The following is a 25585-nucleotide window of genomic DNA, read 5'->3' on the forward strand; positions in this document are numbered from 1 at the left end:
GGCGGCCATCAGCTGGGGGGTTGAGAGATGCTCTCTCTCCAGTCCCTGCGGGGCTCTATGGTCACCGTGGGCAGCAGCCCTTAGTCCAGGGCTTCTGGCTGTTTCTGCGGCAGCTGGGGATCTATGCTGCAGGCACAGGGTCTGCAACCAGTTGTCAGCTCTGTGGATCTTGTGTTGTTTAGTGCAACTGTGTCTGGGAGGGGCCCTTTAAGGGAGTGGCTTGCTGTTGAGTCCACCCTGTGACCCTGTCTGCAGCTGTGCCTGGCATCCCTATTTCGATGTGTGCTACTTTGACGTGTAGACGTTCCCTCGCTGCGCCTATTTCGATGTTGGGCTGAGCAACGTCGAAGTTGAACATCGACGTTGCTGGCCCTGGAGGACATGTAGACGTTATTCATCGAAATAGACTATTTCGATGTTGGCTGCACGTGTAGACGTAGCCTGTGTGACCAGTTAAAAGGAATATATTTTGCAATCTTGAGACCAGTTAGCAGTATTACCACAGCCTATTGTTCTTTTACTTTGTTTTTTTTAATTGCCATTTTCCATTAAAAAGGTTTGGTTAAAAGTTTTTGATCACTCCCAAGAAGGACACAAGCAGAGTCTTTTGTCCAACAATAAAGTGTGTTGTGGAAAAAAGCCTCCTTTCTTCAAAACAGTGTGATTTTTCCATCTGAAAACATTGTAGGGTTCCACGTTTTGGAGGGACGAATGAAAAGTCGTTTTTCTCATAGAAGACAACCCACTATTTCCCACCCATCTGCACTCTTTGTTATGGGGCAAGTTCACTTCAGAGACAAACTTCCAGAAACTACTAGTGCATAAAGGAGTTGTACAATTTCCTGCCAGTCTGTTCCTTTTAGCCACATAGTGTCCTGCTGTTGGGATCCTTCCCACCACAGTGAAAGGCTCCTGTGGCTGAGGAAGGCTCTGGCCAGGACAGGCAGTGGGGAAAGGCTCCATGAGAAGACCTTTTCCCAATGCCTCTCATGACAGAGCCTTTCACTGCCATTTCAACCGGACAGCATGGATGTGACCTGCTTTTCGCTATGGTGTGTAGTGACACATACCTGATGTCTTGCCACCCATGCAGTGCAGCGTAGATACCCTTCTAGGTTTCTTGCATGGGTTATTCATGCAGTCCTTTTCTGAAAGATCAATAAGTCACATGAGGAAGGATGGGTTCCCTATGAAGATGCTAGGCTGTAGAACTTGTTCTTTGGAATGCATCAGCCACTGTACACTGAAATTTATTTGAGGAACTGTTACTCGTGTGATCTATGAATGTATAATCCCTTCTAAAGAGTAATTGATGTGTGGCCAGCTTCCAGTATGCATCTTCCACCTGTGGTATTCCTAAGAGACTGAGAACTGGAAACTACAGTTCTAGCTAGTCAATTCATGATCTCAGGGCAAAGGAGAAACCAATGAATGAATGAATGAATCAGTGGCACATGCAGGCTATATGGCTATTTACCACTGTAAATAACCAGAGTTACAGAGCAGCAACATCTGAGAGTTCTGAAACCAGCCAGTCAGTGGAGCCTCCAGGCACTGAGGAGAATTCCATACCTGACTTTTCTCTTACATGTGTGTTTGCCTGCTGTTTAATTTGCGTGCCAGCCCTTGTCCTTATTTACTGAGCAAGTCAGGCATGACTAGTTTCTTTCTGCTGCAAAAGGACTAATTCTTGTTTAGCTTTGTTTACTTTTTGTTTGTTGCTTGCATTTATTGTTTTGGCCTGTGATTACTGACATAAGGTCTGAAAGCAGTGGACGGTTTATATTTAATCTCCTTTGTTCCTTGACATACCTCACATTGATGGACTCTGTCCAGTAAGAGGAGAGCACGTTTATCCAGACTTTTACACTCATTTTAAAAATGAGACTTAGTCTCCTATGTTACCTGATTTCTTTTAAGTCAGTTAGGTGCTTCTGAAAATGTTCTTTGGACAGATTCTCAAAGGAATATATGCACTTCACGATGCAGATACATCCCAATGCGATTTTCAAAAGCACCTAAATCCTTCGCTCCCATTGAGTTCCCTCTTTCACACATGACTAAACCTTACACTGTCCATCACACACAGTGGGCCAGAACTTCACTTAGCATAAGTTGATGTAGTTCCACTGAAGAGTTATGATAAATATCCATGACAATCAAAGGAGCCACACAGGTGTAACTGAAGACAGAGACTGGTCACTAGTTTGGTTAGGCAACAGGTTTCCTTCCATTTGTGCAAATCTGATTAACTTGAAAGCCAGTGGTTTTGTGAACACTCAGCCAGGACATGATGTCAACTCAATGATTGCTCAGTCCTGTTTGTTTTGTTTTAATTTCCTTGTCATTAGATCAGGTTGCACATTATTTCATAATTACTTAGGTGTGAAAATTGGTAATATTTGAGCATGACTTCATTTCGCTATGCAGCCTGGCCCTTTGGGACTTTTCTGCTTCTATGCAGATCTTCCCTTCTCCCAAGCATACTCATAAATGCCTCTGGTAACTGCACTGTATCTACAAAGATACACGGATTTTCTCTGCAAGCATTTTGTACAACAAGTGCAAAGATGAAGTTGGATTTCTTCCTTTTTCCTTCCTAATACAGGAGCAAATATGAGGCTAACCAGAGGGCTACCCTCTTATCTCAATGGTTTACATGAGCTGAAACCAACTATGCACCAAATGATACATCTGAATATGGGGTGCTGGTATTTGCCAGTCTGTCACACAGTGTCAAGTATACTGGACTCCCTAAACATCTGAGCTACATCTACAGAAGAAGCCTCAGTTAAGAGGAGTCACTGTTGGAAGAGATTTCCTGGCAAAACTTCTTTCAACAGATAGCGTCTGCACTTAAATGCAGATCAAAAGAGCAAGCTGCTCTGTCGACAGAGAGCAGCCAGAATCCCCGGTCTTCTTTTGCTAGAATGGTTGACTGGAAGCTCTGTAAACAGGGCTGCCTGGTGAAGTGGAAGCCCTGTCTGTTGAGAAATGGCCCCAAAGCGTTTAGACAGCTGTTCTGTCAACAGGACACTGCTGAGAGACGCGTTATACCCAAACAGGGAGAGGTACAATGCTGCTGACAGATGTGTGGGGTTTTGTCAAGAAAGCACATTTTGTATGTAGACACTCTGTGGGTCTTCCCAACAAAAGCCCAGTTTTGTCTGGAAAAGCCTCTCATATAGACGCAGTCCTACAGTATTGTGAATGCAATCCTAATCTTTCCATGCAGTCCTAACATGAGTAGCACTTGCATATGCAAAAAACAGAAAGTGTTGTAGAGCCCAGGTTATGAATCCAGATACACTATGCTTTTCAGCTTGAGGGCATGTGTAGATTTACAGATTAAGGCCAAAGGGGGGCATTGTGATCATCTAGTCTAATCTTTTGTTTAAAACAGACCAGAGGACGTCCACAAAAAATTTCCTGGAGCAGATCTTTCAGCGACATATCCAATTTGGAACGTGAAAATTTTGTTATGACTATAGAATGCACCACAACCTTTAGTAACTTGTTCCAATGGTACAGCTGCAAGCACAGATTTCAGTTTCACAGTAGAGCTTTGGGCACTACCAGTAATATAAGTCACCAGAGAAGTGATTACAGTAGGGTCTCAACATTCACAAGGCTTCGGTGCTGCAAACCCTTGCAAATGTTGAATTTCACAAATATGGGGAAGCTGCAGCCGCCAGCGCTCCCTGCCTGGGGCCCTGGGGAAGCAGCAGCTGCCAGCGCTCCTGCCCAGGTCCTGGAAAGCAGCAGCTGCCGTCGGTCCCCACCCTGGAGCCTGGGGAATGGACAGCTACCTGCACTCCTGCCCAAAGCTCCAGGGAAGTTAGAGCCGCTCCCCACCCTGAAGCCCTGGGTTTATGAATAATCGAATTCACAAACCGGAAGTCGGTGAATGGGGGAACTTCACTGTATTGCTGATATAACATTCTTTCTAGTTATTTAATAAACTGGAAGACCAGAGTGTAGTTGCTCCAATGTTCTGTGTTGGCAGAGTAAGGTAGAAGCAGATATTGCTGAAGTAGCAATCGTTTACTCAAGCCCTTCAATAAACAATAGGCCTCCAGTCTTGTCTTCTGAGGGTTGCAAAACCTGCATCTTGCAACATAATATCAGTATCAGCCATAATTACAGGACACAGTCAGCAATATACAGGTAAAGAGCATGTGAGCCTATTTTTTGCTCCTGAGTAGGAACAACATACATACGGTCCTAAGTAGTGGTTGAACCTCTCTAATTCAGAACTCTCCTGTCTGGCAACTTCTGTAATCCACCATGATTTTGGTTAGCTGGACATCCACTTATTATGGGTGTGGCTAAGTTTTCCGCAGTCAAATAAAGTTTGTTTACAGCCACAAGTCCTGGGTCTCAGGATTCTGTGCTCTTATTGAGCTGTAACTGACCCCTAAATGCCTTCTAAGAGCCCAATACGATGTGGGCTGCATAATTGAGCAAATTCTTTCCTCGGTCACCAGAGACATTAGAGAGGTTCAACCCTGTACATGTTCTAATAACTGGAGAAGTACTGCTATCCTATATCACAATAAATTTTGAAATGGGGCAGGGCGCATCCAGATGTTCCATGTTGTGCCACAATGCAAACATCTACCCACCATGTCAGGGAACTGTGGGGCACACCATTGGTTAGTTGTGTGGGTCAGATTTCATCTCACACCATTATTTATACTGATTTTAGTAATAGCAGAAGGTGCTCAAATCCTCTGAGAAATAAGAGCAAACGTATTTAGGAGGCTAAATATGAAACTAAGTGCTTAACATTAAAAATTAAAATTAAAATGCTAAGCTCCAGAGCCTGAAATTTTTGTGAAGAAAATATAGGTCTTCAGCAAATATTCTGCAGTTCTATTTTAAGAGCTTTTAAGGCCTTTATACAAAGGTAGACATGAAGACCAAATTTTAAAGGACAACAATAAAAACCTGGGCAATGTTCTGGCTTCACTTAAACCACGGAATTAAAAGAGGCTGAGATCCATCTCTGTGATCCTAAGTCACAACACTGAATTGTGATTGCAGCACTGTTTTTCTTTTAAAAATACATCTACAGGCATGGTCCAAAGTAGGATCTTGTACTCTAGAGAAAATGTTCCTTCTAATCTTTTTTCATCCAGATGCAGATTTTTCCAGCCAGGTGCAGAATAATTTTATGTGCACTGGGGCACCTGTGAACGTACACCACCAGTGGAAACAAAAAAACTAGCTGTGGTGGTCTGCAGCATTTGCCTCTCTCCTGTGTGACCACACAAGCATACAGCTTACAGGAAACAAGACTGTAGTGTGTCTAAATTTTTTAGGCTATGCTGGCAAAATGCAATTGCATTTATTTTGTAAACACGGTCTCTTATTTATGCCAGGCATTAATCTTTTCTTCCACACACTCTTCCCCAGCCTCATCCTGTTCAGAAGTCACAGCTAGGGAAGTTTGCAGCTGTTCAGCCTTTACAAAAGGAGATGTTAATTACTTTCCTTTGTGGAGGGTTGAAAGCTTAATTATTACAGACTTGCAAATCTCTGCTTGGCATTTGGAACAGCGTCTACCACATTTTTCTCCAACGTCAGGTGAGGCAGAATACAGCACACTGAGCAGGGTGTGTTGTACAAAGGCATAAACCCAGCAACACGTCATACAGACTACTGATAAAGGGCCTTTTCCACCCTGACTGAATAGACCTTGTCAGCTCTGGCCCTCCCTTTTACTCTTTAAATACCCCTCTGACACCACCCGCCCACTCATGCATCTGATGAAGTGGGTCTTTGCCCACAAAAGCTTATGCTCCAAACTATCTGTTAGTCTATAAAGCGCAACAGGACTTCTTGTTGTTCTCAAAGATACAGACTAACATGGCCACCTCTCTGATATAGTTCAACAACAAAACCATTGCACTGGGAGACAATGAACTGGAAGATCTGGAGGAGTTCACCGACTTCGGGAGCATTCTGGGAAGAGATGGAGGAACAGACAAGGATATGAGTGCTACAGTAAGAAAAACAACAGTTGCATTCAAGGCTCAGTTGAATATGAATTTCACACAAAATATCTGTGAAAACAAAACTTCAGATCTTCAACACAAATGTGAAGAGTGTGCTCTTGTATGGATGTGAGACCTGACATACTAAAAAGTGTTCAAATTACAAGCTGCAGACATTCATAAGCAGATGCCTGAGGTACATCCTTTGCATCAAATGGCAAGAGTTGGTCACAAATGAAGAGCTTTGGAACACAACAGGACAAGAACCACTTGACCTTCAAGTCAAGAGAAGAAAGTGGGGAGGGGTAGGCCACACTCTCCATCATCCTGCATAGTCCATCATGCTCTCACATGGAACACAGAAGGAAAATGCAAAAGAGGTAGATCTCAGACAATGTGGAGATGATCTGCTGAGACTGAAGACAACTGGGGTACTCCTGGAGTCGACTAGCAGTTTTGTCCTGAGACAGAGTGACGAGGAAGAGATTTGTAGATGACCTATGCTCCACCCGGAGCCAAGGGTTTAAGTCAAAAACAAGTCAAAAATCCCCTCATAGGAAACTTTGGGTCAAGTGCAGCAAAGAGCAGAGTCACATTACTGCAGGCAGCCTGGCACTGCCTGGTGTGCATATATTCACCCACTTCAGACAGACCAGTGTGTTTTCAGGTAGTGTAACTCCATTTTGAAAGCTGTACGTGACCCTGATTCATTTTGCTGTTCCAACAGCCCAGGACCTTTTCTGCTTCTCCACAGTGAAAAACTCTGCTCTGTTTAAACCAGCTGCTGCACAGACTAGAGACATAGTGACAGAGCTCACTGGGTTTGTACGAACCAAACCAGAGCAGCGTACACAGGCACAGGAAGTAGGACTTCAGGGGGCTGCCAAACAAAGCAACAAATACAATGCAAACAGTGCTCCTGAACGTGACCATTCGCAGACAGCAGCAAGTTCAAACATACTCTTTGTTAGTCTTGATACTTCGGTCATCACCTTTAATTATTTTCTCTCTGCTTTCAGCAAAGGACACAGTGCCTGTTTGGATAATTTGGTCACAGTGATTGGAACCTTGCACAAGTTTCGTTATTATTATGCACTTTTTTTCATCTCAGTGAAGATTTCTCAGGAAAAGAATCTCTGGAATGACCAGATGACCTGAAATCTCTGGGAATGTACCACATCTCCAGCTGGAGCAACTATTACATATCAGCCTTACAGAATGTTAACTCTTCCTCCGTTATACAGGATCTAATTGTGATATTATTCCTCATCCTCCTTGCTGGTCATAAAATAACACCCAACTACACATTTGATGCCAACAGTTAGTGAGGCACCTAAATTCTTTTGGTGATCTCAATGATTTGGGAGCTTGAGGGTACGTCTACACTACCTTGAGGTGCCACAGTAGCATCATTTTTGAAAATTCTATGTACGAACTGATTTGAGTTACACCGAAAAATACACAGGCCAAAGGACTTCTGAGGAGCATTGATTGAACTGGAATACATTGAAGAATCAGAGTGTCTTTGGTTTGTTAATGTAAACATGTGACTTACCAGCCTCTTCTGGCTGGGTGTAACATAGCAGGTGTAATTCCTTTGGTAGCCTGTTTTTGTCCAGTGTCTGAGCTCTCTGACTGGGCCACATAGCATCCCACCCCTCCTTGAATAAGTCAACAGTCCAACAAGTAATACTCACTCAACTCCCACTGGGCCTTCACTCAATCTCTGGACATATTCTCTCCCATCAGGGCATTTTTAATAACCTAACTCCTTGTCAGGTTTCTGATCCACTTCCATCAATGGGTGGAGGGGACTCCAGCCCCTGCCTCTGTGTTGGGTTCTGGTTCAGTCAAACCTGTTTACCCAGACCTCTTGCTGCCTACCTGAACCCAGACCTACCTTGCCCTGTTTTGGGTCTTTCCCCCACAATCCTCCCTGGCCTGCAGGGTATCAGTGACTGCCTCTCTGAGCTTTTTCCACTGGCTCAGAGCAGACCTTCGCTTCCTAAGCCCCAGCTGGGGGTGTCTGGGGCTTGTGGGAGTTGGTGGCACAGGGCAGGCCACCCACATGGGCAGGGAGGGAGCATGTGGTGGTGCCCTACTGAGCAATTAAAATTTTGGTACGGGTATAAGGGGTGCACCTCCTGAGTCCCACCACAAGTCACTAGGCCCCAGCTGGTTCTGCTGCAGGAGATGTGTCTTCACTCCCATGGCAGGGCAGTCCTGGACCCAGGAGGGTCTTCCTGCTCTCCGCAGGGCCCTCCATAGCACAGGGAATGCTAGGCAGAGTCTCTTCTTCTCTCTTCCATCCCAAGTGCCTTGGGCTCCCTGCTGTACACCTAAGTGCCTTCAGGAAGGCCCCACCTGCCAGCCACCCCGCTCTGCTCCCTGACTCCAGCCAGGCTTCCAACACACAGTGAGCCAGAGACATGGTCAGCTCACAACCGCCCCAGTTCAGCCCTTGTATGTGCTCTCTCCAGCCTTGACACCTACTGCAGGTGTAGCCGGGCAGGGCTGATCGCACCCACAGGCTCTCATTAACGCCTTGTGGCCCAAAGCAGGGCTGGCACAGCCCGTCACAGGTAACATTTGGATCTTTAATACTTCAATAAAACACAATAATTATGTGGCCACTATCTATCTTTCACCATTTACTTGCCAAATCCTTTTTCCCCAAGTGCTGAGCCTTCCCTCTGTTCACGGGACCAGGCTCCTTGGGGGACAATTATTCAAGAGAAAACAAATGGTATGAAGTGATGCCACAAAGTCTGGCGATAGGAATTTATTGAAAATTAAATTTAAATACAGAGCTACTTGTGCTCCTGTCTCCATATAAATGGACTTCCCTTGTGCTCGTCTGCTGTATTTTTTATACATAATGCTTTTGAGAAGCAAGACGTTAATATTCTTTGGTTACAGCTTTCCTGTCCTGAGATCACTCAAACTCCCTTCTTGGTTGTATCCAATTGCCCCTTTGCTTTTCTCCTCACTGTTATAGTTCTCTTCAACGAAACCAGTGCCAGTGGGGCTATTGATAATAAGGTCCCATCCATCATTTCTTTTTCTCTGGTCCGACAATGGCCTCCTTCATTTCTAGCCCTGAAGATTTTTCTTTGGCCTGATGCCCACTTCCTCAGCTTTGTAATCCCAGAAGTCCAGCACAGGCTGCTCCTTTCACCTGACAGAACATTTTGACGAGGAGGGAGCGGCTGAGAGGGTTTTGCTCATCTCCCACAAGGGGTTTAAAGAAACAAATACAATGAAGCTATTCAGCCTGCAAGCCATAACAAGTGAAGACAGATAGAGGGATACAGGACAGGACACTTAAAGTATGTAAAAGACAGAACATTTTCACAAATGCCTCTTCAAGTTAGGAGCCCAAGTTCCATTGTTTAAAAGCAAAACTTTTTACTAAGTTTGTTAGTAGCCTAAACACCAGTAAAACACCCCATTGTGAATTTTACCCTTAAGGATCCTAAGTGACTTAGACGCTTAATGAAAATTCTACCTATTTCACCTCAAGTCATCTGCATTTAAGGAGCTCGCATCTAAAATCCCTCTTCAGCCCTTACACAGGCAAAAAGTCCCATTGAATCCAGGGGGAGTTTTGCTGAGGCAGGACTGAAGTTCTCAGCCCTGTTCTGAGTCTCCTCCCATCGATGCCAATAGCAGACATGGCCTTGACCTTGATGGGTGAAGAACTGGGGTTTAAGTGGGCTTTCTGCAGCAGTGTTCTCCTAGAATGTGAAAAAATGACCTTCTTCCACTTGCAACATCCAAATAGCATCTCCATGAATAGTATTGATGGAGCTGTCTCATCCATGCTCAGTACAGCCCTGTCACATGCGGTAGGATTTGATCAATGGAGCCATGTAGTCATGGTCTCTGTCTAACCATCATTCTCAAAAAGACTTGTGCACTGATGTGGATTGACCATCCAAGCAGCACTGCTCTACAATGCCCAGAGATCCACTCCAATCTTCTGCCTACATCCAGTCAGGAAACTATTTTCACCCAACCCCCACGCCCTCAAAGGACACACAAAACATTAACATTTTGTTTTTACATTAACACTTTTCAAGTTTCTAAAAAAATTCAGAGTATTCTTTTATAAAATGACCAAAGCCCCCAAAAGTTCAAGAAAAACTGACTTTCCCTCCTCCATTTTTTGTTTTGTCATTAAAAACAAAAAAAATGGATTTACTTAAAAAGTTTTCAACCTGCTGTACTTTTCCTCTGCCTCCCATGGGTTACACAGAAGTTAAAATGTTTAATTGTTTATCAAACTATGGCTGAAAAGAGATGAAGGAGCATATTATGAAGATCAATGCTAGGAGAATGAGCGTTGAAGGACTTGCCAGGAGGGTGCAGAAGATGCAACAAAAAGTGGCCTTGCTGTATGTGAAAAGATAACATAGAATTCATTTTCTAAAGCGGGGCACTCAGATTTCAAATATTTGGATCACTGTGTGATGGGGTGTGGTCCTGGAAGCCCCCTTGGGATGTTCTCTAGTGTGCTGGTCATGTCACTAGCACCTGTCTTCTTGCTCTCTGAGGCTCCCCACCCTCCATGTCCTGCTGAGACAGATCCTCTGGCCTCTGCCTGACAAAGGCACAGATTTGGAGATACTACCCCGGTGCAGAGCAATGGAGAGACTGATTAAGCACAGCTCTGGGTAGACGCAGTTCTAGGGGACAGAACCTGGGAAACCAAACTCACCCAGAAGGAATCAAAAACACAAATAAATCCATCTGCCTCTGCCCCAAATAATTGCACAAGGAGGGATCATTAGGTAAGCCCACCATTGTCAATGATAGGGAGATATGCACATTGCCAACCTCCCCAGGTAATAACAATTTACACTGGGCTTGATTGTGGGAAAAAAATATATCAAGTAAGCCAGTAGGGTTTATGTGGTTATAAACAAAAGCAGGTAGATCAAAGTGAGTTACTGAATCCAACAAAGAGAAAGCTCATAGTTAATTCTGTTATTGTGAGTTCTTATTCTGAACCACTGTCTTTATATCAGTGAAAGCTTCAAGTCAGGAATGATCTTATCATAACTTGGGTTTCCAGTAAACTGTAAACATTTCTGTTTCTCATTAGGCTGTGTCCGGCGATTTCCAAGGCTGGCTGGAGACAAAAACAGTAAAACACTGTGTCCTTCCCTGTACTTTTCCCCTGCGAAGGAAATTCCATTGTTCTCTTTGTTTAAAAGTATAGTTCAAGATGGTGTGGAGGTAGGCCTCACTAGGCCCAGAAACTAAGCCAAGGCTGAAGCCCATGTGTGCTACGTGCTGTGTCAGAAGCAAGTCTCCTGAACAAGTTAAGCAAGAATTTGCAATGCTTGCAATTCTGAGATAACAGGAACTAACAGAAGACCTAAGAAGGGCAAATTGTTTCACTTCCTCCTTATCTTTGTAAAATTGCATTGTAAGAAACTGCTGTGGTAAAGGTACATTAGCCCTCACATTTGTGTGGGGGTGGGGGGGCTCATATTGGCAAGGGCAGACTCTCTGTAGCTCTGCATCGCCTCCGCCCCATAGCTATGGGAATAAAGACTGCTTCTATCCGACCTGAACCCTAAAATTAGAGGGTGTTTATTCCACGACAATGGAGATTGTCACATGAGTGAATCACCTGTCCCTGTCCTACTCGCTCAGCTGAACATAGTGAAGTTCTTCAGATGTGGATTGGTACCCACTAAAACGTTCTGGTACCTATGGCATAGTTCAGTGGTCAGATCACTGGCCTTGTAAACCCAGTATTGTGATTTTGAGTCCTTTGGGGGTTCTTTCAGAGGTCTGGGCTAGGTTAGAGTTAAAAAAAAATCTGTCAGGGATGGTTATAGGTCCTGTTGTAAGCACAGAGGACTGGACTCAATGATCTCTCAAGGTCTCTTCCAGTTCTATGATCATGAACAAAGTTCTGCTATCCCCTCACAAACCACACTCTCACAGTAGAGTAGCCATGCCTCCTGTTGAGGTCTTCCCAAAGACACACACTTGAAACATAAATATGTAGACAATACTTAGAACTTCAATTACAAAATTGACACATGCACAAAATAGCATTTACAGGTCCAGCAGATCATACCATTGAAAATGATAGGTTACAAGACATATTTTGTCCAGATCATCTCTGAGTTATGCATATTTATGTTCATAACTTATTTTCCATAAAGCATGATGCAGCTTTGTAAAAAATATTCCCATGTGATATGATGTTTTAGTCTTTGTCATTTTATTAAAATGACTCCAGACTCTGTCAAAACTACAAATGTAAATCCTGCAGACATTTCTCCACTGCTCTGATGATCAATACCTGGCAGAACACACATCTCCAGATCCAGGGATCCTGCGTTTGCTTATCACTACAAGTGGTGTATCTCATCTAGTACATCAAATGTCCTAACAACTATGAGTGAAACAAGTCACTACACTTTCAAGTGAACTCGTGCAGGAAAACGATCATAAGACATCCTTATAGGTGAACTGTTTTCATAAATCAGTCACTCCCCATTGGATCATTCAGTACTTGTCCTGGGAAGAAATTTCCAGAACATCTCTAAAAGGTGAGCCTGGAAGCTGACCTTCATAAGTGTGCTAGACACCAAAACACATGGTCTTGACAAGGAGACTGTTTTATGGCTCAGCAATTTGTAACACATCACACACTGGCTGCCCTCAACTGCCCACTTCAAACCCTTCATCTAATCTAACCTTCAAGTGGCCACTTCGTTTCAAGTGACCACCTCCAATATGTGTAACTTCTTCTCCTTTCCTCTCCCAAGCATTCAGTCAGACACTGTGCTTCCTTCACCACACCAGAAGAGTTCTGGGAAATTCAAAAGTGTTGTAACCAAAGATATTACTGTACCTGCCTTGTTTGTCCCACATTCTGAGACACCCTGGATACAAGACCACTGCAACCAACTAGAAAACATTGCAGAGTAGTGAGAAACACTTCTAAAATTATCCTTTTCAGTCTTCAATACAGCTGAGACACCTTGCTAATCTCTCCCCTCGCCCCAGAATCACAGCCACCCGCTTTAAGATCACTGCAATTAGCACCAGCAACACATGTTCCTTTACACCTTTAGCAAGCTAGGTTTATAAACTAAACATTCCGAGTTAGCACTACAATCACACCAGCACCAACCTGCTTTTTTCTCTCTACCCTTTAATTCTGCTGATTTGTGGTGCACAGCAATCTTCAAGAACATCAAGAACTCCTCTTATGTCCTTGCTAATGGAAACATTAGTTTAAAACATGAAAGGTTTGAAGTCTAAGGCCCAGTCCTGAACAAATTAGAAGATTCATCTGCAAATTCCTCCCACCTTAGTGTGGCAGATGAGGGGAGACTGTTCAGTCAACAAAGGGGAACAATCCTACATTAAATTTACCTTGGCATTTTTTGTCCTAAAACTGCAACAAGAGAAATGTTATGCAGTGATTTCTGAGGTGGGCATCTTTTTATCTCTTCATATTTCTGAATAAACTTGGATAGGAAGAAATTGGAAAGTATAGGATGAAGCAAATCGGCTACTCTATTTTAGAATGGCTTCAATTCTCTCACCTGTTCTGTTGTAGACTCTAGGAATGATGAGGGGTTTTGTAACATTTCTATTTTCTATTCTCTGTTTCCAATCTGTTCAGTCTTGGTTCTTTATTTCTAAACTTACTAATTTTAGCATAAATCCACATCTACCAAAGTGTGAGCCTGCATCTGGCCAACAACAGACATCGTCTCTGGGAGCAACAGGTGGCAGGGGAAACTTACCACAGAAGAACTCCCTTCTGGGGTTATGGAGTGGAGAACAGGGATGCAGAGAATGCTGCCTTCAGGGCAAGGTTAAAACTATCTAAGCAGCTCAAGCTGTGTGGGTGTGGCAATCAGGCTGCAGTGGCAAGGAGCTGATACACACTGTGTCAGGTCCAGCTAAGCTCTGTCTTGCTGACACTGGGCCTTTGCATTTATTAGCAGTCCCCGAAACAAAATATCTAAGAGCAGGTTAAAAGCTTGCCTCTGTCACAGGCACCAATATCTATATGTGCCACATACATATAACAGCAGGCACCCTTTCCAGAGTACAGCAAGTCCTCTGTCAAAGAAACAATTAAAATGCTTTGGCAATAAATGCCTAGCAGATGATACAGTGACAAGCCGTTACAATCACAAAAGCTGCGTCTACACGTGCACGCTACTTCGAAGTAGCGGCACCAACTTCGAAATAGCGCCCGTCGCGTCTACACGCGTCGGGTGCTATTTCGAAGTTAACTTCGACGTTAGGCGGCGAGACGTCGAAGTCGCTAACCTCATGAGGAGATAGGAATAGCGCCCTACTTCGACGTTCAACATCGAAGTAGGGACCGTGTAGACGATCCGCGTCCCGCAACGTCGAAATTGCTGGGTCCTCCATGGCGGCCATCAGCTGGAGGGTTGAGAGATGCTCTCTCTCCAGCCCCTGCGGGGCTCTATGGTCACCGTGGGCAGCAGCCCTTAGCCCAGGGCTTCTGGCTGCTTCTGCGGCAGCTGGGGATCTATGCTGCAGGCACAGGGTCTGCAACCAGTTGTCAGCTCTGTGTATCTTGTGTTGTTTAGTGCAACTGTGTCTGGGAGGGGCCCTTTAAGGGAGCGGCTTGCTGTTGAGTCCGCCCTGTGACCCTGTCTGCAGCTGTGCCTGGCATCCCTATTTCGATGTGTGCTACTTTGACGTGTAGACATTCCCTCGCTGCGCCTATTTCGATGTTGGGCTGAGCAACGTCGAAGTTGAACATCGACGTTGCTGGCCCTGGAGGACGTGTAGACGTTATTCATCGAAATAGACTATTTCGATGTCGCAACATCCAAATAAGCTATTTCGATGTTGGCTGCACGTGTAGACGTAGCCAAAATGTGTTTTCAGCAGACACCGTTAATGTACTTATCTCTGTTTGCACCAATTTCATTACCAAATCCACTATCAATCATCCTATCAATTATTGAGCCACAGTAAAGTATTTATACAAGAGCCTTTAATATAAAATGTGACCAAGATATTTTTAAAGCACATCCAATGTGTGGGAATGAGTTTAGGTTTCCTTTAGCAGAAACTTGGGGAATATGAATAAATGGGTTTGCCTTCACTCATGCTTCACTTATTTTATATTTCAGTAGTCTTCACTTGTAATGGAGTAATAAGACTGAGTACTGTCTCAGTTTTGCCTGATTCTATGCAATAAAACAATCCATTTAGCAGAGTACTCTAATATTATCAGGAATTACAGCTACCGTTGGCAAAGAGAGTTGCTAGATTAAGAGGTTTCCACAATTAAGACCAGCAGGATTGTGAGTAGGTGGGGCAGGAGAGTCAAGCAGTCTGAATAATACTGAAACTTCACTTTCCCACTGATGGAAGACTGGTTTTAAAACACTGCATCATTGCATTTGGTTTAAGAATGACTAATGTAGCAGATTAAAATGTTTTTGAAAAAACATTTTCCCCCCCTGGATTCATACCAATCTCAACTAAGCTTTTGCTGAGAAGGTTTCTGAGGTCCAAGGTGGATTTCTACTAACTTCCAAGGAAAGATACCAAGAACCAAATAAAAAGCCTGACCTTTACAATCAGAAATGAGATGTTTTGACAAAATTCTACTTCTCAAAATGTTCAAAAGCTTTTGCTTTCTTTCCAATGGGAAATGGAAAGCATATTTCAGAACATCGAAGGGTGCCATGAAATGGAATTCAGAGACAAAGTGGGGTGAGGGTTACTATCTTTTATTGGATTAACTTTTACTGGTGAAAAATCAAAAGGAATTGTCATTCTATGGTCAGCTCTAGTAAGTAAGTTTATGGCCTGAAGAAAAAATAGTCATATATGAGAAAAATTACTGAAAGAAAAGGATACATAGCCACTTATATGAGCTATAGGGCTAAATTCTACAGGGTACTTGGCAATCATAACATGGGCAGAAAACTTTCAGCATACCATGGACATTTTATCTACTCCTAGAAGGCTACTGCTACACAGCAGTGACAGTCAACTTTCCAGAGTGTCAGTTTGCAAGCATGCTAGTGGGAGCAAATGAGAGAGAAGGTTGTACCCCACCTTCCCACAGTACAAAGAGCAAACATGGTAGAAGGGATGGCTGGAGAAAGTCCTGTGTGCTCTAGAGCAAGGTGGGAGGAGGCAGGTGAAATGACTCAACTAGAAGTTTGGTGTGCCAATGAACTATTGAGCCACTCTCGTCCACAGCCCAGTTAGTTCACCGGTGAGTTTCATCAGATGATGCTCACAGGCACAAAACTATAGGCACAAAGCCCACCTCAAATCTACCTGCCCACAGCCCAAACATTCCCTACTGGGATATTCTGCTGGAGTAAGGGAGGTACACAGAACTGCCTTCTCCTTTGTTAATACAGCCACAGAACAGAAGCTGACAGTTATTGTGAACAGCAAACCAGCTAATCAGCATGGATTGCACATGCCAGACATCTGGCACTAGAACTCAGCATGCTGCAAACACCTTCATCCTACTGTGCAGAACAAGGTCTATTGAACACACAATGAGTCTGCCACGGCAGAAAGCGCTTTGCCAGACAACACTGCATAAACCACCCCCACTTGCCTAGCCAATGATGGAATTTAGTCCCATCACACATGCCCTGAAAAAGGTGTGTCATGCCTTGTTAAACAGGTCCCCGGCCCTCTCACTGGGATTGATTATAAACCCCCGGGAGTTTTAGAGGTAAAAAAATAAAGTAGGATTTAAGTGGTTATTATTAAAACCAGGCAGATCTAAGTGTGTTAAAATAAAAGAAAAATCCAGTTAGTTTTAACTTCCCTGAGTAACTTATGGCACACAGATTGTTACCCTAAAGAGCTGTTCTCATGTCAATTAAAATCTGCAAGCCAGAGAAGTTCTTTGCTCTGACTTGGGTCAACAGCCTTCCACAGTCTTCTGTTTCCCCTTAGGATGCAACAGGGAGATTCCAAGGTAGGATGAAGACAAAGGAGCTGAAATCTCCCCACTGCTTAAACAGACTTTCCCCCGGGTGGGAATCCTCTGTTTAGCCTTATCCCCTCATGGAAAAATACTGGATTCCAAAATGGAGGCCCATACCAGGTGACTGGGTCACATGTTTTTCTAGACCAAATACTCTCCAAACTCACAAGACAAGCAAAACTATTTACAAGATATCAAGCTAATTGCTCAGTCATAAGGGTTCCAGGAGACATCATTAATGATCGTCATTAACATATTTAAAACTATAAGGAGACATGCATTCTATATTTCTATCTTCACACATAAGAATGATACATAAAAATATGATATACAGATTCAGCAGATTATAACATTAAAATGTCAGATTTCAAGAGGTGTTATGTCCAATGTGTCTCTGAGTTATGCATATTTATATTCATAACCTCACTTTCCATAAAGCATGCAGAGGTAGGGGTGTCCATCACACCAGACTGACTCATGCAACCTGAAGAGAAGCCTGAAACCTATGTAATTATGGCTTCAGTATTCCAGTACCCAAATTCATTAGATTGCGACCAGCTCTGGTATGTCTGCTCATACTGCAATCACCCCCCAATGTGATATGCCCTAGGACTAGTCAGTTAAGCAGAGGAAAACCAATATGTGCAAGGGATCCACAGCATGTTTTTTTACAAGAGCTAGAATTGAGGAAGATGTCGTGCTAGTCTTTAAAAGAAAAGTCAAGGTAATATTTAGAAGTTACAAGACAAGGAGAAAAAAGTGTTCATTTCTCAACCTGCTCCTGAATACCATTATCTCTTCATTAGCAACTTTTTATCCTTTTCATCTCACCTTTACCCTTGACACATTCCTCCTGTTTCACTAGGTACCTGCTGCTCTAGTACCACATCAGATAAAGACTTAGAGCTGCACTTCACAGGGCCACGAGAAAAAGACCAAGTAGCTCTCTTTTGGAATAGGTAACATTTATGACACTCAAGTATCGGAGGGGTAGCCGTGTTAGTCTGGATCTGTAACAGCAACGAAGGGTCCTGTGGCACCTTATAGACTAACAGAAAAGTTTTGAGCATGAGCTTTCGTGAGCACAGACTCACTTCATCAGATGCTGGTCTTGGAAATCTGCAGGGCCAGGTATGAATAAGCCAGAGCAAGGGTGGGGATAACAAGTTTAGCTCAGTCAGCAAGGGTGAGGCTTACTACCAGCAGTTGATCCACCCTTGCTCTGGCTTATTTATACCTGGCCCTGCAGATTTCCAAGACCAGCATCTGATGAAGTGAGTCTTTGCTCACGAAAGCTCATGTTCAAAACTTTTCTGTTAGTCTATAAGGTGCCACAGGACCCTTCGTTGCTGTTTATGACACTGAAACATATCATAAAAATAATAGTTACTATCCATTCTGGGGGTCACATGAGTGATATTGCAAAGCTTGATCTCTTAAAATAAAGAAGCATATTTTATACCATCACTTATGCATAAGTATGACATGAGATTCATTAGAAACCAGCGTGACTGATGTGCAGCAACAGGGAGCTCATTCAAGGTATAAATCAAATGTTTGGGAATTGGAAACTTGAGAGATATAATGATCTAGCGCATTAAAAAGGACGTAGCAAAGTTGTGTGCATTTCCCCATATCCTATCTCTATTCCAAGTGACTTTCGCAAACGTTGAAGTGACTCCAATTCTTGGGCTTCACCATTTTGAAGCTTTCCAGTACTCCAAGTGACGTGCTCAGATAAAAATCTCATCTAGCCCTAATACACCTGCATAGCGAGATACAGGACAGGTGAGGAGGTTGGGACTATGTGCTCATCAGGAGGGGAGTGAGCGGCTGGGGTGAGGAGCAGGCAGATTTTGGCTTTGCTCCTCTCACTGAGGTGGCACAAGATGTGTTGCCTGACTCCCAGAAAAATGGCTGCAGCAAATTACTTTCCTCAGGAGCAGGAGATGCTGTGACACATTCCCTTCCTAGGATGAGAAGATGGAGCAAGAGTTCACTGTTTCCTACTCAGCCTGAGGGTAGGAAGAGTAAGAAAGCTTGGTCTAAACACAGCCTCCAGCCAGACCTTCGATTTTAGCCCTGACAACCAAAAGGCAGAGCCATTCTGTTGTGTTCAGGTTCTAACCATGCCCCCTCCATTGTGGTATCTGAGCTTCTTTGGGCAAAGTGTGAAAAGTGGAAAAACCTAGGCATGTTCTCAGGACTGTTTCAGGAACCATGCTTCCATGCTCCTTCCTAGATGAAAAGGACAAGCTCTTGGTATATTGTATCAAACAAACAGTTATTTCTTTAGCCCATAGAGTGAGCATTCTTTTTTTTTTTCTCATTCACCAGTCATGCAAGGAACCTACAGGCCTGTCTACTGTAGGACATTGGCTTCAGAAGTTACCAGAGTTTGAGGCCTATGAGCTTTGGCACATATAAGTGGCCAACATTTACCCCAAAGTTTTGGGGAGCTGGGAATAGAGCACTTAAGGAAGAGGGTTGTCTATAATGACTCCAGCCAAGCACAAGAACATGACCTAACACCAACTTTTGGATGTTTTAGGGTAGGAACAGATACAGCTGGCAGCCCACAAGAGAGCTGTGGCAAAGAACATACTTATATGCTAATAAACTGAGATTATTAAAATAATAACTCTGGGGGAATGGACCAGGCCCTAAGGCCCCTTGATGGAAGCCTTTGGTCCTGAAACATCCTAACCCAGAAAAGAGCAGTAAAGAAGTCTTCCCAGCCTGGAACCTCTGTGGGGGAAGCAGCCAATCAGAAGCCAGCGGGTCAGTATAAGAATAGCTGCAGGGCCAGAGCAAGCGCAGGTCCTTGGCTAGAGCTGGAAGAAAGCAGATGATGCTCTGGGCTGTCTGCTGGGACTCCACTGGGACAAGGCCCTGAGGGATGGGTGAAGAATGTGCTGGAGCCTTGGGAACTGGCTCAGGGAATTAGAGCAGTAAGACAATTATTTAAAGGGACATTGCAGACTGCTGCTATCTACAGGATCCATGGGCTGAGATCCCGAATAAAGGGTGGGCCTGCGTCTTCCACAATCCCCTCCCCCCTCTCTCCCCCTGTCATTAGACACTAGGAGAAAATGCCTGCATTTTAAAGTACTCTAGAAGGGGTAGAACTGTAGCACCCCAGCTGAAGGTCTGGGCCAGAAAGGCCCTAACAGGGCAAAGACATTGCTTCCAGGAAAGGATCCTGGGGCACCGCTCTATTCCAGAACAGGGACAAACATAGAGAGAAATTACAGGGGGCCCTGAGAGAGGCCCCTATTAGACTTGTGCCCAGAAGAAGTTTGCTTCATTTTATTTTACAACTGAGGGCAGCGTGGCCGAAGAGCCACCACAAACAGAGAGAGGAGCAGGCACCTGCACTTGGACAGAAAGCCCTCGTGGGCAGGGAGTGCACCCCATTACCATAGCCTGTAAAGGAAGGGCTCCCTGAAATTAACAGACTGAGGAAATAAAAAGAAGGCAGCAGGAGAAACTCCCTACTGGATACGCATTAGAAACAGTGGCATCTATGTAACATATCATAAAATGTGTATCTTAACATGTGGGCAGGAGGAAAGAGACTTGTAGCTCTTCGCAAGTGCCGGAATGATGGCCACTCATGATGATGAGGAAGGTGCTGATGGTGAGGAAGATAATGGCCTTCACTTCAAGTTGTTCTACAAGGGGTGGTACAAGTATGTGGGTGTTCTGATGCACCTTCTATAATATCCCTGTTTACCTTGTTAGGTTAGGACTCTGCTAAATGTGGTAATAAATCATGACAAATACAGAAATGTTCCCCAAAAAGTGTTCCCACTGCACATTTCAGGGTTCTCGGAGGGACAGTAATTTTAATAATACGGGGCCAGGTTTTGGGGCAAGAACCGGTTAAGCAGAGTGCTAACTGGGAATTCATAATTAATCTGTACAATTAACACCTAATCAGGCTGCACTGCTTTGTGCTGATACCAGATGACTGCTTCAGTTCTAGAGCCAACAAGGCAGAGGACATCAGTGTGAAGGCTGTATCCTTCAGGTATAGGAACATACTGCAGCAAAGGAGTTATGCAATTACCTTCCTATCAGAATCTGAAGGCTTCTATTGCCTTGGCATGTAAGCACAAGGACTTGCTATACATCAGATCAATAGTGCAGCAAGTCCACAATACACTTTTGAGATAATAACAAAAACAACATAAAGCCCTATTGTCCTCTGGCAATCACTAATAGCTCAAGTTTTAGGAAGGCAAAACCATCCTTCTCCCCATTTCTTCCCCCAGCAATGATTCATCTCATGCTGAATGGGAGTGAGTTTCAAAGAGCTGTCTTGTAATCAGTCAGTCACAGTGTAAACTGGGCCTCACAAGATCTTGGTTCAGTTTGCTTTTCTACTGGAACTTCCTGCATGACCTTGGGCAAATCATGGTCTCTCGGTGCTGCAATTCCTCACCTTTACATGAGGATAATAGTACTGCACTTTCTCATGGCTGTTTTCTGACCTTTCGTGTTTTTAAGATGACAAGGTGCTCCAATGCAGGTTGAACCTCGCTAATCCGGCACTCTCTGGGGCTACGTCTACACGTGCACGCTACATCGAAGTAGCTAATTTTGAAGTAGCGACATCGAAATAGCCTATTTCGATGAATAGCGTCTACACGTCCTCCAGGGCCGGCAACGTCGATGTTCAACTTCGACGTTGCGCAGCCCAACATCGAAATAGGCACAGCGAGGGAACGTCTACACGCCCAAGTAGCACACATCGAAATAGGGATGCCAGGCACAGGTGCAGACAGGGTCACAGGGCGGGGCGGACTCCGTCTGCAGGGCCTGCTGCGGCTCGTTGGCCGAGGTGTCAAGGGTGGCCGGAGGGGAGGAGGTGTGCCGGGGGCCCAGGATGTCCCTGAGCTCCCTGTAAAAGGGGCAAGTGACGGGGGCGGCCCCAGATCGGCTGGCCGCATCCCGGGCCCGGGCATAACCCTGCCACAGCTCCTTCACCTTACTCCTGACGTGGTCAGGAGTGCGGGCAGGGTGACCCCGGACAGCCAGGCCGTTGGCCAGCCGAGCGAACGCATCCGCGTTCCGCCTCTTGCTCCCCATTACCTGGAGCACCTCCTCCTCGCTCCAGAGCCCCAGCAGGTCCCGCAGCTCGGCCTCCGTCCAGGAGGGGCCCCGCTGCTGCTTGCCAGCCTGGCTGCCCTGGCTCCCCTTAGGGGGAGTCCCCTGAGGGCGCTGGGGGGGCTGCCGGCCAGCCATCGCAGCTGTGGGGGGGGCTGAGGGTGGTGCAGGCTGGCTGCGTGTGCAGGCTGCAGCCTGCACGTTCCCTCAGCTTCCTGCACAGGAAGGGAGGGGGAGGGGACCTTTAAGGGGCCACTCCACGCGGCTACCAGTGAGCTGAGGGGCTGGAGAGAGCGTCTCTCAACCCCCCAGCTGATGGCTGCCATGGAGGACCTGGCAATTTCGACGTTGCGGGATGCGGATCGTCTATACGTGCCCTACTTCGACGTTGAACGTCGAAGTAGGGTGCTATTCCGATCCCCTCATGAGGTTAGCGACTTCGACGTCTCGCCGCCTAACGTTGAAGTTAACTTCGAAATAGCACCGGACGCATGTAGCCGTGACGGGCGCTATTTCGAAGTTAGTGCCGCTACTTCGAGGTAGTGTGCACGTGTAGACACGGCTTGGTACAGCAACATCTGTGGTCCAGCATGATTTTAGTTAGCCACATGTCCACTTACCATGGATGTGGCCGAGTTTCCTGTGGTCTCACAAACTTTGTTTCCAGCCACCAGCCCTAGCTTTCAGAAGAGATTTACTGGTAAAGTAATGCTAAACAACAGCACACAACACTGGGAGCCCAGTAAGCAGTGGAAGTTTTGGTAATACTGATAGACAATATTGACCTCCCGTAGTTTGGCGAATTTTCTTGTGAGGCAATTGTCACGTCCTGAGGGTTCCCAACTGGAGAGGTTCAATCTGTACTATGATTGTGCTTAATCATAGATGGTTAAGTATTGTCTTGGTAACAATCTATATGTTATCAAATCTCTGTTCCCCATGTAGGAACAGAGTTCTGCAGGCTAGCAGGCAAAAGTATAACAACATTCAATGTCTGGAAGTTGAAGCTGGATAAAATCACATTAAAGTGGCACCTTATTTTTAACTGTCAGTAGGTAGCCATTAGAACAATTTACCAATGATCCCAAAGGATTCTTCATCTCCAGGAATTTTAAAATCAAGATGGTATTTATTTTCAAGTATATCTGCTAGTACCAACAGGAATTAACTCAGGGAAGTTGTCTGGCCTGTGTTATGTAGGAAACTAGAGTAGGTGGCCTAATAGTCCTTCCTGTAGCTATAATAGTATAATACACAAGAATTATACATGGTCCAGTGCCCATTTGTGTCAATGGGAGCCTTTCAATTGACTCCCAAGGGCACTGGATCATGCACAAAATAGCCAGCCTATCTGAATCCTTTGTAAACAAAGAGCTTTCTTCATCCCTTGATCAGTTCTCAGAAGCAAATGTACACGTAGCATGTTCTTTACAGACAATAGCTATTCTTTATGGGCCAAATTTCCAAATGAGCTCAGCACCCATAATTTGCTGTTGATCTCAAGCTTTTGAGTGCTGAGCCCTTTTGAAAATGCAGCCACTTAAATTAAGAATTTAAATAGGAAATGAACTCTTTTGAAAATCAGGCCTTAGGCCCTTGAATGTACACAATGTTCTGAAGTCACTGATATTATCCTGGTAAATGTGCTCTGTCAGTTTTATTGTACTCACATGATTTTTACAAAACTCCAATCAGCATATTCAAAAAACAAAATTAGATCACCAAGGAAAGCATTCAAGAGGCAGCCAGAATATACTTCAGTGGTGCTACATGGTTCACAGAGTGATAAATTCAAAACATGCATTTAAAAAAAAAATCCCTCTCAATCCAAAAAGTCACTACATTGACTGCTGAGAACTAAGCTGTGGGCAGATGTAATTCTGGCTCCATGTTAAATGTGAGTGTGGGTGAATATAGTCTTCTGTTCACAGAACAAAGCATGTTGCTGGAAATTAAGCCAAACATGCAATGGAGAACTGTGCCTCTACTTTCCCCCATTTGCATTGTGTGTCATAGTTGGAGAAAAGGCTCGTGCAGTAAACATAATTGCCCAGAAGCAAAGCAAAGGACTCACACAGGCAACCTCCAGCAGTTTTACTGTGTACCAATGCTTTTGTCTTCCCCTACTGTGTGGAAATGGAATGAATGTGGTGGAACTCTGGGCAAAGACAAGGGAAGGGGAAAACAAAGTCAAACACACACGTAGATGCTGTGTTCACACTTTGTGTGCAGAGTATAGGCATTACAAGCGTAGCTGCACGTCACAATGAAAGTGGGCAAAGTCCACCCTTGTGTGACTGTGGTGCCTAAATACATCCCTCAGTGAAGGCTGCAGCAGCAGGGCTATGCTGGAGCTCTTCACTACTGCCTGCCTGGCACCATTGCCGGTCACTGCTCGCCCTCTACCTCGTTGTTTATAGTGGTGTTAGCTGGGCAGGCTGTGTCCACACTCTGCATGCTGCCACAAGCAGAGCTGTCCCAAATGTGGCAATAAAGAGCACATGGGGGGTTGCCCATCATCCAACAGCAATGTTGCCGCTCTGTTTAAATGACCAGCAGCCCCTGCGAGCTGCTAGCCTGAGTGTTGTCGGCTCAGTCCTCCATGTCGGTATCCCAGTTCAAAACCCCTTCTGGGGTGACAAAAGCTAGAAACGGGCTTCTCAGAGCCCATTATAAATGATCAGCTCCCTACCCTTTCTGCACTGACTTCCTCTCTTGGACCAGACCATAGGGTTCCTTCTCAGCCCCTGCCACTGCCTGTGGCCAGTAAAAGGCTTTGGCCCAAAGTGGTTCCTTCAGCTACAGCCTGGAGGCAATCTGTCCTCCCCGCACGGCTCCAAATCTCACTCATTTCCAAAATGGCATGTCAGGTTCCTGGGTCAGCGTGCAGCAGAGCCATAATGGCCTGGCATGTCCCATGGCAGACAGACAAACCCAGACTTGGCCCATCCAGAAGAGCATATGTTCTGAGTCAGACCCATCTCTGCAAAAGCAAAGACACTGCCAAATACAATCTTTAAGTGGAACACGTTTTTTCTCATTTTATGTGTTATGTCTCGTTGGCAGCAAAATATAGCCAAAGACCACACATCCGGCTTCCCTTTGGGCTGCCTTAGCTCATAGACCATAATCACTTCTTAGCCCATAAGCTCTTTAAAACAGGATCTCTCTCTTTGTCCTGTGTGTCCATAATGTCTAATACAGGGAGGGGCAAATACCAGCCCATGGGCCATATCTGGTCCACCAGGGTTAGTCCCTAGTGTCCTCCTTCCCCAGCATTGGCCTGTACCTCCACAGGTGTCAGGCAATCACAGCTCTTGCTGGCTGCAGATCACTGTTCACAGCCAATGGGAACAGTGAGAAGAGGTGTCCTGGCCCATGGCTCTTTCTGCCACTCCCATTGGCCACGAATGGTGATCCATGGCCAATGAGAGCTATGAAACAATATATGCAGAGGCACAGGTAAATACAGGAGTGATGG

The sequence above is a fragment of the Carettochelys insculpta genome, chromosome 4 (genome assembly GCF_033958435.1).
Source record: "Carettochelys insculpta isolate YL-2023 chromosome 4, ASM3395843v1, whole genome shotgun sequence".
In the NCBI taxonomy this organism is placed as follows: Eukaryota; Metazoa; Chordata; order Testudines; family Carettochelyidae; genus Carettochelys; species Carettochelys insculpta.